At 41.5% G+C, this 10,835-nt stretch overlaps 1 long non-coding RNA gene across 1 annotated transcript; it reads left to right on the forward strand.

Moving 5' to 3' along the window:
• Nucleotides 1-3,434: 3,434 nt before the first annotated feature.
• Nucleotides 3,435-3,825, forward strand: LOC143715573 (uncharacterized). The gene is made up of 3 exons (XR_013195816.1): nt 3,435-3,481; nt 3,563-3,613; nt 3,685-3,825. It is a non-coding gene; the product is annotated as an uncharacterized LOC143715573 (long non-coding RNA).
• The last annotated feature ends 7,010 nt before the right edge of the window (nt 3,826-10,835 follow it).

Consider the following 10,835-nt stretch of genomic DNA (forward strand, 5'->3'; position numbering starts at 1 on the left):
ACTTTCTACAGAGGCACCATTGAGAGCATTCTTTCCAGCTGCATTACTGTGTGGGGTGGGAGCTGCACTGAATATAACAGAAAAGCTCTTCAGCGCATAATTAACACAGCCGGAAGGATCATTGGTGCGCCACTCCCCTCCCTGAAAGATATATATTCTTCCCGTCTCATCCGCAAAGCGACCACAATTGTGAGCGAAGTCATCCAGCTCACAATTTGTTCGACCTCTTGCCATCTGGGAAGAGGTACAGAAGCCTCCACTCCCGCAGTACCAGACTCAACAACAGCTTCTTCCAGCACACTGTTAGGATGCTGAACTCTCTCCCCTCAGCCACCAGGCCATCAAGAAGATGACATACCCCACCCCCAGGTCATTAAGAAGATGACCACACCCCCCACCCCCAATGATGTCCTTGAACTATCATGTCATTTGCACACTTGATGCTGCTATGACTGAACTGTCCTTGCACTACAATGCCATTTGCACACTTCAGATGCTGCTTTTGATGAACTGTCTTTGCACTACCATGCCATTTGCACACTTCTGATGTTTGCTATGACCAAAACTGTCTTGCACTATCATGTCACTTGCAGATTTAATTTTAAATGTCTATTTATTGATGCCCATACTTAGTGATAGTATAGGTTTAACTCTAGTCTAGGTTTAACTACATGTTTAATTACATTTTTATTTTTATTTTTTTATTTTTTTTCTCTGTCTTCACCGTGGGATGGAGGGAAACGTAATTTCGATTGCTTGTATCTCTAGAGCATGTGAAGAATCGACAATAAAGCTGACTAATGACTAATATTCCTGCTCATATCGGCGGACCATCACTCAGGGATTACTTTTCACAAGTAAGATTTAACATTTAACATTACCGTAATATAGGTTGTATTTTGTGAAAAAAATATTCAATGCGTTCAACCGCCGTCCTGCAGAGTTTTGCTCCAAACCTAATCAAACACACCTGAACAAGCTAATCAATGTCTTCAGGATTATTAAGACTAGAGGCAGGTGAGGATTTTTTTCAGGGTTAAAGCTAAACTCTGCAGGACAGTTGCTCTTCAGGATCGACGTTGCCTATCCCTGCACTAAAGGGTTGCGGAGAAATAACCTTGCAACTAATTTGGCATGCTCTTCGTCAAATTTGTTTGTGCGTTATTTGAAAATGGTTGTTTTTATCAAAAAGCTTTTAATAACTTTTTGCCAGCATGGTCTGAATAAGATCTGAGCCAATTTTGGTGGAAACCAGAGAAAATAAAAAATGGCGTAAATATTTTCTAACATATGCGTACTGCAGTGAGTGCACTCAACACCATATAAGGAGAAGAGTGAGGAGCATTTTGTTGCAATGTGAAGAAATAAATGAGATTTAAAACCTTGAGATCCTCGAGAAATTAATTATTAAGGGCTAAACAATGAAGGTGCGATGGCATCTATTGTATCTGTTAGTTGTCGTCTTAGCCCATACAACTGTATGTTTAAAAGTTCTGAAATTGGGCACAATGATAGAGGAGAGTCTGAACATTAACCACAGCAATTTTAGAGTCTCTAACTCAATCCCTCTAGCGCCACCAACTGTCCAAAGTTGCACTTACGTTTATTCAAGTAAAATTTGAACCGTAAGGGCTAGATAAACAGATTAACAGATTGTTTCATGACTGCAAATTACATCATACGCAGGGTATCATTTAATTTATGTTGCTAGCCTTTACGGGCTAATCTTTACTAAAATGTTCCTCTCTGTAAAACTTGATCTTTAGTATTTTAGTACAAGACTTTGCAGTAAATGAATGTGAAAACCAGGCTATTATAGGGTGAGTTTTACAAGGTAATGAGACACAGGTGGATGCAATCAGGGATGATGAGTCCAGGCAGAGAGTTATGGGAAATGTATTTTTATTAGGGAATGACAATAGTCCAGGGTGGAGTGCCCTCTGGTGGTAATGATGTGCAATCTCACTGGTAATCGTGACACTGTGTGTATCTTGCAGGTGCTGTGAAGATTATGAAGATCTGGAGATGAGGAAGATGAAGGATGAGTGGATACAATCAGGGATGATGAGTCCAGGCAGAGAGTTATGGGAAATGTATTTTTATCAGGGAATGACAATAGTCCAGGGTGGAGTGCCCTCTGGTGGTAACTCTGGTGGGACACTGTGTGTATCTTGCAGGTGCTGTGAAGATTATGAATATCTGGAGATGAGGAAGACGAAGGATGAGTAGGGGTCGTAGAAGGTGAGTAGTTCAGGTGAGGTGTCAGGCAAGTTTTACGGGTGGTAACAACAAGACCAGACAACAATGGTGAGGAAGTTGACTGCTGATATAGTTAATGCTGATGAGTGATAATGAGGGTGACTGCTTGCAGGTGATTGAGGAGTGTGTGCAGGTGGTGACCATGAAGGATACTACATTAACATGCGGCCTGCATCCGGATGTTGTTCACATAAACATTGAAAAGACAAGTGTAAACGCACTTCTGATCAGAATCTTATCCGATCAGCGTGTCCAGGGGGCTGTGCCATAAAAGCCGCTTAGAAAAGCGGGGATTAAAGTCCAAAACCTGAATTGAATGAGCCGAGCTAAACATCCACGCCTGAATTGGTTCCATAACAGTAAGTTGAGGATCATGTGATCTTACTAATTTGAGTCAGGTTTAAATAGTCTAGATAATTGCGCGTGCACGCCATAGTTTAAAAGTCCTGAAAAGTCTAGCATGGGTCAATTGATTTACTGTGGGCTACCATGGCAACAAAAGGAAAAGATAGAGCAGCGATGTTCACGGCAACGGAACAGCGTTTGTTATTGGAAACATATGAAGAATTTAAAGATGTCATCACCAAAAAAGGCAAAAGCCTACAGCGGTAATAAATAAAGCAAGAGAGAAAGGTTGGCAGGAAATTGCTGATCGTCTCAATGCGTAAGTAGCGGTGTAAACTATTTAAAATACTTTATCAACATTGAATGTGTCACAATACATTGCAAAGTTTGTGTGTGAATAACCGTAACGTTGATTGCTTTAACGCAGCAGCAACTTAAGTGAAGGAAAAAGAACCTGCCAGCACGTGAAAATAAATTATATACATCATCTAAAATCATATCACGTAGTATAAGGAGTGAGTATATAATAAAGGTGTGTGTGTGTGTGTTTTATTATCATTATTCCTTCCTGACTACCTGATTTCCTCCTTCCTTAGGCATTGTAAGCCTAAGTACATCATAGCAGTAATGTCACGTAGAGGTACTTGTGCTACTGTAATGGTGCCATTTGGTACAAAAAATATATTTTTTTCTATCAAGATTCTGTATGGTTTATGGATCCACCAGACATCATGTTGCCTGTGAGTATGAGACCTTTTAAATCAGTCATGTAAGCTAATGAGTTTAACTGAGTTTAATCAGTGGTCACAGGGAGAAGGCCCATCGCTGCCTTGAGGAGGATGAGGAGACTGTGTCTGTATGTTCAAGGAGGCCTGAGGTACTCACAGGTTCCATGCTATACTGTATTGAATATTAAAAAGTGTACTTGTGTGATAAAATGATCATAATGTGTTTTCAGGATGCTGACACTGTTCTAGAGCCCTCTCAGTCTGGGACCACATGTGACAAAGTGAGTATTAAGAAATGAAAACAATGTGACAAGAGTATTCAATGAAATAACTTAAATCTATGTTGCTACAGAACCCAGAAAACATAAAAGGAGTGTATAAACGCTACCTCCTTAAACAAATGGAAGCGATTGATATCGACATCCAGTATAAAAAACTGAAGATGAGGAAGTTGGAGCTGGAAATTCAACAGCTACAGAAAAATGCAAGTAGAACTACCATTTTAAAAAAAAAAGAAATTACCTTTTTGATCCCTTTCCACAACATTTTGTGTTTTCACCCCTAACAGGCAGATTCACTCTGAATATAGACAAATCACATTAAATACTTTGACTTCTGTGTGTTTGTTCAACTAAGGAGAAAGTTGTAGGGCCAGTGGAAAATTTTAAAGGCTACTTATGGTTTAGACCATATTAAGCAAAATAATTATTTGCATATGTGTCTCTTTTAAGTCTGCCTGTTTCGTTTTCTTCCAATACTGCTTTATTGCCCCAGTCTTCCTCTTCAACAATCCTTGGTTGCCTCTCTCTCCTCAGACAAGCAATGTTATGGAGCACTACACAAGCCACTACAATGTCACATGCCCTAGGTGGAGTCACTCTGAGGTGCTTCAGGCACTGAAATCTTGACTTTATCAGCCCAAATGCCATCTCAATACGACCTCTTGTGCGTGCATGGGCAATGTTGTAGCGGTGCTGTGCCTCTGTCTGGGGCTCCTGATAGGGAGTCAAGAGGTAAGGCAGGCATGGGTATCCCTTGTCTCCCAGCAAAACTCCTGAGAATTCTCCTGCATAGACAGAATGAATGAATATATATAGATATATAATGTAGTTTTTTTTTTTTTCTTCTTAAGACTTTTTGCGATTAAGTGATTACTAGCATACCTCTTGCTAGTTGCTGGTAGAGAGATTAGGCTCTAAAGATTCTGGAGTCATGCACAGAGCCTGGCCATTTGGCCTCTACATTTGTGATGATGCAATCTGCATCACTAATCATCTAAAATAAATTAAACATCTAGGTCACTACATTTTAATTGCAATGAACTAAACACTGGTGCCCAGCTTAGTACAGAACACTCAGTGCTAGAGCATAGCCTTCAATATCATCTCAGTGGGACCGTACCTGTACATTGATCCTGTGTACTGATTTCCTATTCACAAAGTCCGCTTCATGTGGACCAGACGGACACTTAATACGCACATGGGTGCAGTCCAATGCACCGATAACATTTGGGAAACCTAGGAAAATTATTTGTTTCTTTTAAATATGTCCCATGTAAAATCAACAGTCAAGAAATATTTCCACGTTTTATAGTTATTTGAACTTACCACTTATTCCATAAAAGGCATGTGTAGGGTATGGACCAATCAGACACATACTATTTATTCATTATATACAAAGGTTTATGAAACTCCTCACACAGCCCAAATGAAAAAACACAAGTGAAAGAAACAGTGTCATGTTACAGGGCATGATAAGGAGATTTTACGACCTCCGAGGAATGTGGCCACATACTCAAGAGAGAGACTATGAAACAGAAACCCTCTTTAAAACAGACTTTGCTGCGTTAATCATAGACTAACTGATCTATAAATGAACATGCATAAAACTGTGAAAGAAACAGTGTAAATGGTTTACTGTCTCGTGTACTATTAGGTATATATTATGGTATGTATCCTGGTATACAACGAACTAACGATCAATGTAACCTCACCTGTATAATGCCTCCTACCTAAATAATCCTCATTTAATGACTCACACTTTGATGTACATCACCTTCTTCTAGAATGCAGTGTGGATGTGTTATAGCTATTTTAGCATTGATGAAGGTATAATCATATTATGGGACAAAGATCCGTAAATCAACTAAGAGCCACTTTCCCTCTCAGACATGTCCCCTTTCTGATTGGTCGAGTTCAACCCTTAGGGGAGGATCTTCTCCAGGCCTTATTAGAGACAGTCCACATGTGACCTCCCTCTCTTAGTTCTTTCATCCAGCCGGAACACTGTTCTGGTGTTACTGGGGAACCCCCTTCCCCCTCCACGGGGGCCCCAGGGCCCAGCAGGCCTCGATTCCAACCAGATATGGGCTCAGGCAGGAGAGAGATGACTCTCTCACAAAGAACCAAGGACAATCTCAAGAGTTTAGGAACAAAGACTCCAACCAACAACGACTCCAATCACCCATCCTTCCGACTTCCTCACTTCTCCTGGGTGCTCGGCGTGGCCTCAACAGAGTCCCAGGCCTTCACCAAACCAGTCATGCGTTCCTGGAGAAAGAGAACGCTCAACCAACTTCCACTTGACACTGTCGTAACCATCAACGACTCCAATTTTCAACAACTTCAAGAATTGTTCCCATTACAAATGCAAGTATTCAATTCAATGAAATGTGAAAATGAAATTCTGATGGTTCTTCTCATAGACCCTCTTCCGGTTTCCAATTTCATCCTATCACTAACCTATTTATGTATTCATGTGTGTATGTTGTTTAGTTTATTTATATTCATATAAATATCTATATTTAGTTAATAAAACTTGTACATAATATGTATTTGGTTCTGTTTTGTTTGCAATACAAGTCACTTTACGATCACGGTTTTTGCTACTGGCTCAAAGTACTGTACAGGCGAAGAAATAATTATTCTTCGGTGGCCATGGAAGATACCCTTTATTAGAATAAATTAATAATCAAAAGAGTTCGTTGGAAGAACTGATTAATTGATTGTAATATTAATTCAGCCACATCAAGTTAATCCAATTAACTGACCCAAATATTTATAATTAATAATAACAAGATATTATTGATTATTAATATTTCCAAAAAGCTGAGTTCCTTACATATATGGTGGAGAATGCAGGCATCGTATTAAACATTGTATGCAAGCAGACAGTAATCAATCATATGTTGTCCCATAAGTTTTTATTAACATCTCATACATGCACGTACAAGTTTCTGGGTAAATCAGCAAAACTATAGCTTGAATATGCCTTCCTACGAATGGCAGAAAGTTCACAAATGCTATAATGCATATTTAAATCGTACGATAAGAAACTCCTGATATTAGCGAAGAAAGCCTAATTTCAGATATAAATCGAGTATGAGCCTTCTCTGACGAAGAAATCTCAGATTAGCCGCGCGCATAAATGGTACCAGAACAAATTAACCTGATATGGACGAAGAAATCTCCATTTTCAGCATTTTTGAATGTGATCTGAGCGATGTTCCTCAATCACCGATTAAGGCCTTATTATGCGTTACGTCATTGTATTCATATTAAACCGCTGAAGCGCTCATATGAAACAATCGCGTCAAATTCGTATTAGAACAATCAGCTAACTAGTAATTTGCCATTGTCTTTGAAAGAACGGTGCTGTTTTGATTTGTTAAAAAGAGTCACTCACACGCAACGTCGTGTCTAAGCGAGAGACTCAGTGCAAACTGTCAGCACAGCTCGATCGCTGCTCCGAACGATCTGTGTTGTTGGTTTGCATTGCGTCCGGAACGCGAGCAGGCGTTCCTATCTAGTTTTTCTGACAACCGCACCAATCTCACAGACCCTCGTGTAAACAAGCGACGGTTGTAGCCAATAGCTCCCTCAATCCTAACTTACAAGTTGTAAAGACTCTGGGGCGGATCTAATCCGTGGGGAATTTGCATATCATAATTAATAATTGGTAATTAATAATTATTCATACATGTTTGGATTAGATCAGTCTTACATGTTAATAAAACTCCCGATAAGGGATGATATGTAATTTTACCTGCATGCATGCTTGTGTATCCTTGCACTTAACCACAAGTTGATTGCAATTACCTGCACGGACCACGTTTTACAAACCAGGCAAAATTAATTAGCTCAATTGTCAGACTAATATCTGTGGGAATCCACAATATCATCTTACTTTATAGGATTTCAGGAAAAGCAATTCTGTGGCCACAAGAATTGGGTTTCCTGCCCTATAAACACATACTCTTTAAAGTATCTTTAATTTGTAAGCTTGTTGCTATAAGATCTTTTGGCACTTAAGGGACTTAAATGAGCAAAAAGGCAGTACATCAATCAGATGAATATAATGAATTTAATAAGGCAGAACTACTTATGTATTTACTACGGTTACATGGGATATATGTATTTACAAACATAATAAACAACAATACACGATAAGGCATCGATGAATGAGAAATGCATAGTGTGGACAATGGAAACATGTGTGAGAGGGGAAGGGACAGAGAGAGAGAGAGAGAGAGAGAGAGAGAGAGCATTGGCAACATTCCCCTGACAGTCCCCTGCCTGTGACAACACGAAAACATCATCTTAATGCTTCTTAGAAGCTCTATAAAGAGATATACTTAAGTTTCTTGGTCTCTCTGTGTCGCGGCATTCCTGCGCGTGCGTGAGCGGAGTCCTTTAGGAAGCGTCACTGGGTGCTGCTTGGCGCGCGTTGAACGGAGTTTCCAAGTCTTTGGGGTAACATTACCAAAGGAAAATAGTTCGGCTAAGTTTGTTTCACTTTGTGGAAGTGAGCAGAGTCGACTACGGAAAACAAAACTTTGACTAACAAAGAAAAGAAATAAAGATCTCTACGGGGAAATCACGCGGAATTAACGTCACATCTTCGCATGGCTGGTGAAGAAGCGTGTGTGCGTCTCTCGCCACATGGTCACGTGCGCGTGTTTATCCTTCAAAACGAGCGCGCGCTCGTTTAAAGGTCCCTTGTAGATGGATTTGCTGAAGAGATATGTCACGCGGTGTTCTTTTCACTCGTCGATTGGAATTAAACACGGAGACTTATCTAAGACTGAAAAACACAAACTAAACTAGAAACAAATAAAAGAAAGGCGAAGAGCTCGCCCGGAGGCGAGACCCTACATTTTTGACAGTCAGAGTAACAGAGAGACGAGCGGAGGGGGGAAGCGTCATTTATCACCTTGGAGAAATCCGGGCCTCTTCCTGTTGACTTGGCCAATTAGAGGGTTGGAATTTCACAGGCGGGACTTTGGTTTTTATTGCTCGTTGTCTAAGAGAGAGACATTTGAAACCGACGAAATTAGGGTGTGAGCAGAATCTTCACAATTCTTATAATACTAATGTGTCACAAGTTTAGCAAAATGTAATGTCAATTAACAAATGGGGAATGAAGATTGGAGTTTATCAAGACCAAACTTGCCACAAATGGATTTGGTTAAACATTAGTTGGCCAAGTTTAAACATTATCGCATTAGAGTTGTCGAGAAACATAGACCAAACCACAAAAAGGCAACTCATGAAATAGGGAACTTAGATACATTGTTCATACAATTCTCAAGTGGATATATAATAGCATATACTGTATATATATGAATACAGGATTCATTTCTCCTCCTTGGTTAGAATTCAGAGAGGGTGGCAGTTCTGTGAACATTCCTTTGGGTCGTAAACGCCGTTATCTAAGAACACCAGTGATGTTAGTTTTGGTCTCTTTTCACTCCAAAGATGGAAAACATAGTAAACTATAATTTTCATTAACTTCTTACATATATTTGGCTCGAGCAAGTTGAGCGATTTCGTTTAATACCAATCACTCCGTGTTTGTTACGCATACAAGGATATATATAAACTCTTAGACCTTTATAGAAGTCCGCAAGGTTCAACTACATAACTAACAGTCCTAGATAGACAGGATACAGTATAAACTTCAAACGTACAGGAATACATCATGTTTACATTTCATAATCACTCATTTCTGGGTTTTAATGTTATAGATGCATATATGTGTGTGTGTGTGTGTGTGAGTGTGTGTTATCCATTTGCGCATCTGGCATTCCTTCCTCGCTGGGGGGGGGGTTTGGAGATAACGGTCTTCTTGGATGTTGGATCGCGAACAAATCAGGATCGCGCGAGGATCTCTGTGGGGACTCATTACGCTGTAAAGGTGTCACAAACTAATCTACCCTCCAGACTGGCTGGCGCTAACGGAAGATTTAGAATTGGAAGAGTCATAGGTTGGGGCTTTAGAAACCCCTGTTAACGTGTGTTTATTGTGTTAAGGAATGCTGACTCCATGATTCTGCGCTCATACCCTACATTCCCCCTTTTCGTCGGATGACGTCTCTGTGGAGACATCATCGGACGACAATCATCACAATGGCGGATGGCAGGTGAATCATGAGGGTTTTGTAGCAGGTGGTTATTGAGGCTGAGGGCTCAGCTCGATGAGATTCAAAGCAGTGTCTGGTGTGACCCCCTCTTTCCGGGGGTTCCGTCGGAAACCTCCAGACACGGCTTTCGTGAGCTTGGCTGTCGATGTTCGCATCTCGTTGAGCCTCCTATACAGGATGAAGGCCAGGCCTAGTGACAGGATGTGGCTGACTACCATAGAGATACACAGCGCGGTGTCGGCTGCGGTCCAGGCTTGGACAACAGGTGAGGTGTATTTGTAGAGGGTCAGTTGGCGTGGTGACGGCGGAAGCCAGCACCGTTTGGACAAGGCTTAAGGGTATCAGGTACGGTGGAATCCTTCCCCTGGCTAGGCTGTCAATGGAAGAGCTCACCTCCCGCAGCATGTCTGCCATCAGGGCTGTGACCAGCTGAGTTTGAGCAAAGTCATTCTGGAAAACCGTAAACAGCTGTTTCATAGAGTTCACGGTCTGGTTCAGCAGGACGCTGTGAGTGTTGAGAACCACCACAGTTCCCCTCAAAGTCTTGCCGATGGTCTGAAGGGAGGCACTTTGTGTGTTGAGTTGCTCTTTTATCTGTGGGATTTCAGTCCGGATTTCGGCCACGTGCCGTCTCACGGTGGCTAAGTTCACTGAGTTGACACTAGACATACCAATGTTGAACAGAGTTCCGACGGCAGCGGCGGCTCCGAGCAAAGCTCCAAGGAATCGTTTGGAGCGGCGGTTGTGTCCACTTAGCTCCGCTTGTGTGACAGTCATTTTCTCAAGTTGGTTGAGCATGTGCCTGACATCGGCCTCAGCGTGAGTGAGGGAGTCCTCTGTCCATCGGGCACCGGCCCAACTGTATTGGGCCACTGCGCTGGGGTAATGTGCTCTGTAAACATTACGCGGGTCTAGTCGAACATATACTTTCTGGGTGTGGGTCCGGCAGTTGGTGATCAGGAGTCCCGGTTGTTCCCTCAGGACGATGCCTGATGCCGGACCTGGTGAGATGTCCGATTGCGGCTGCTCTCTGGTTGGCTGGAGGCACAGCAGCATCCTGGTAAAAGTGAAAGGGAGAGAGA

This window comes from Siphateles boraxobius, unplaced genomic scaffold (assembly GCF_051911475.1).
Source record: "Siphateles boraxobius isolate OS27281-9 unplaced genomic scaffold, OSU_SipBor_1 6, whole genome shotgun sequence".
Lineage (NCBI taxonomy): Eukaryota > Metazoa > Chordata > Actinopteri > Cypriniformes > Leuciscidae > Siphateles > Siphateles boraxobius.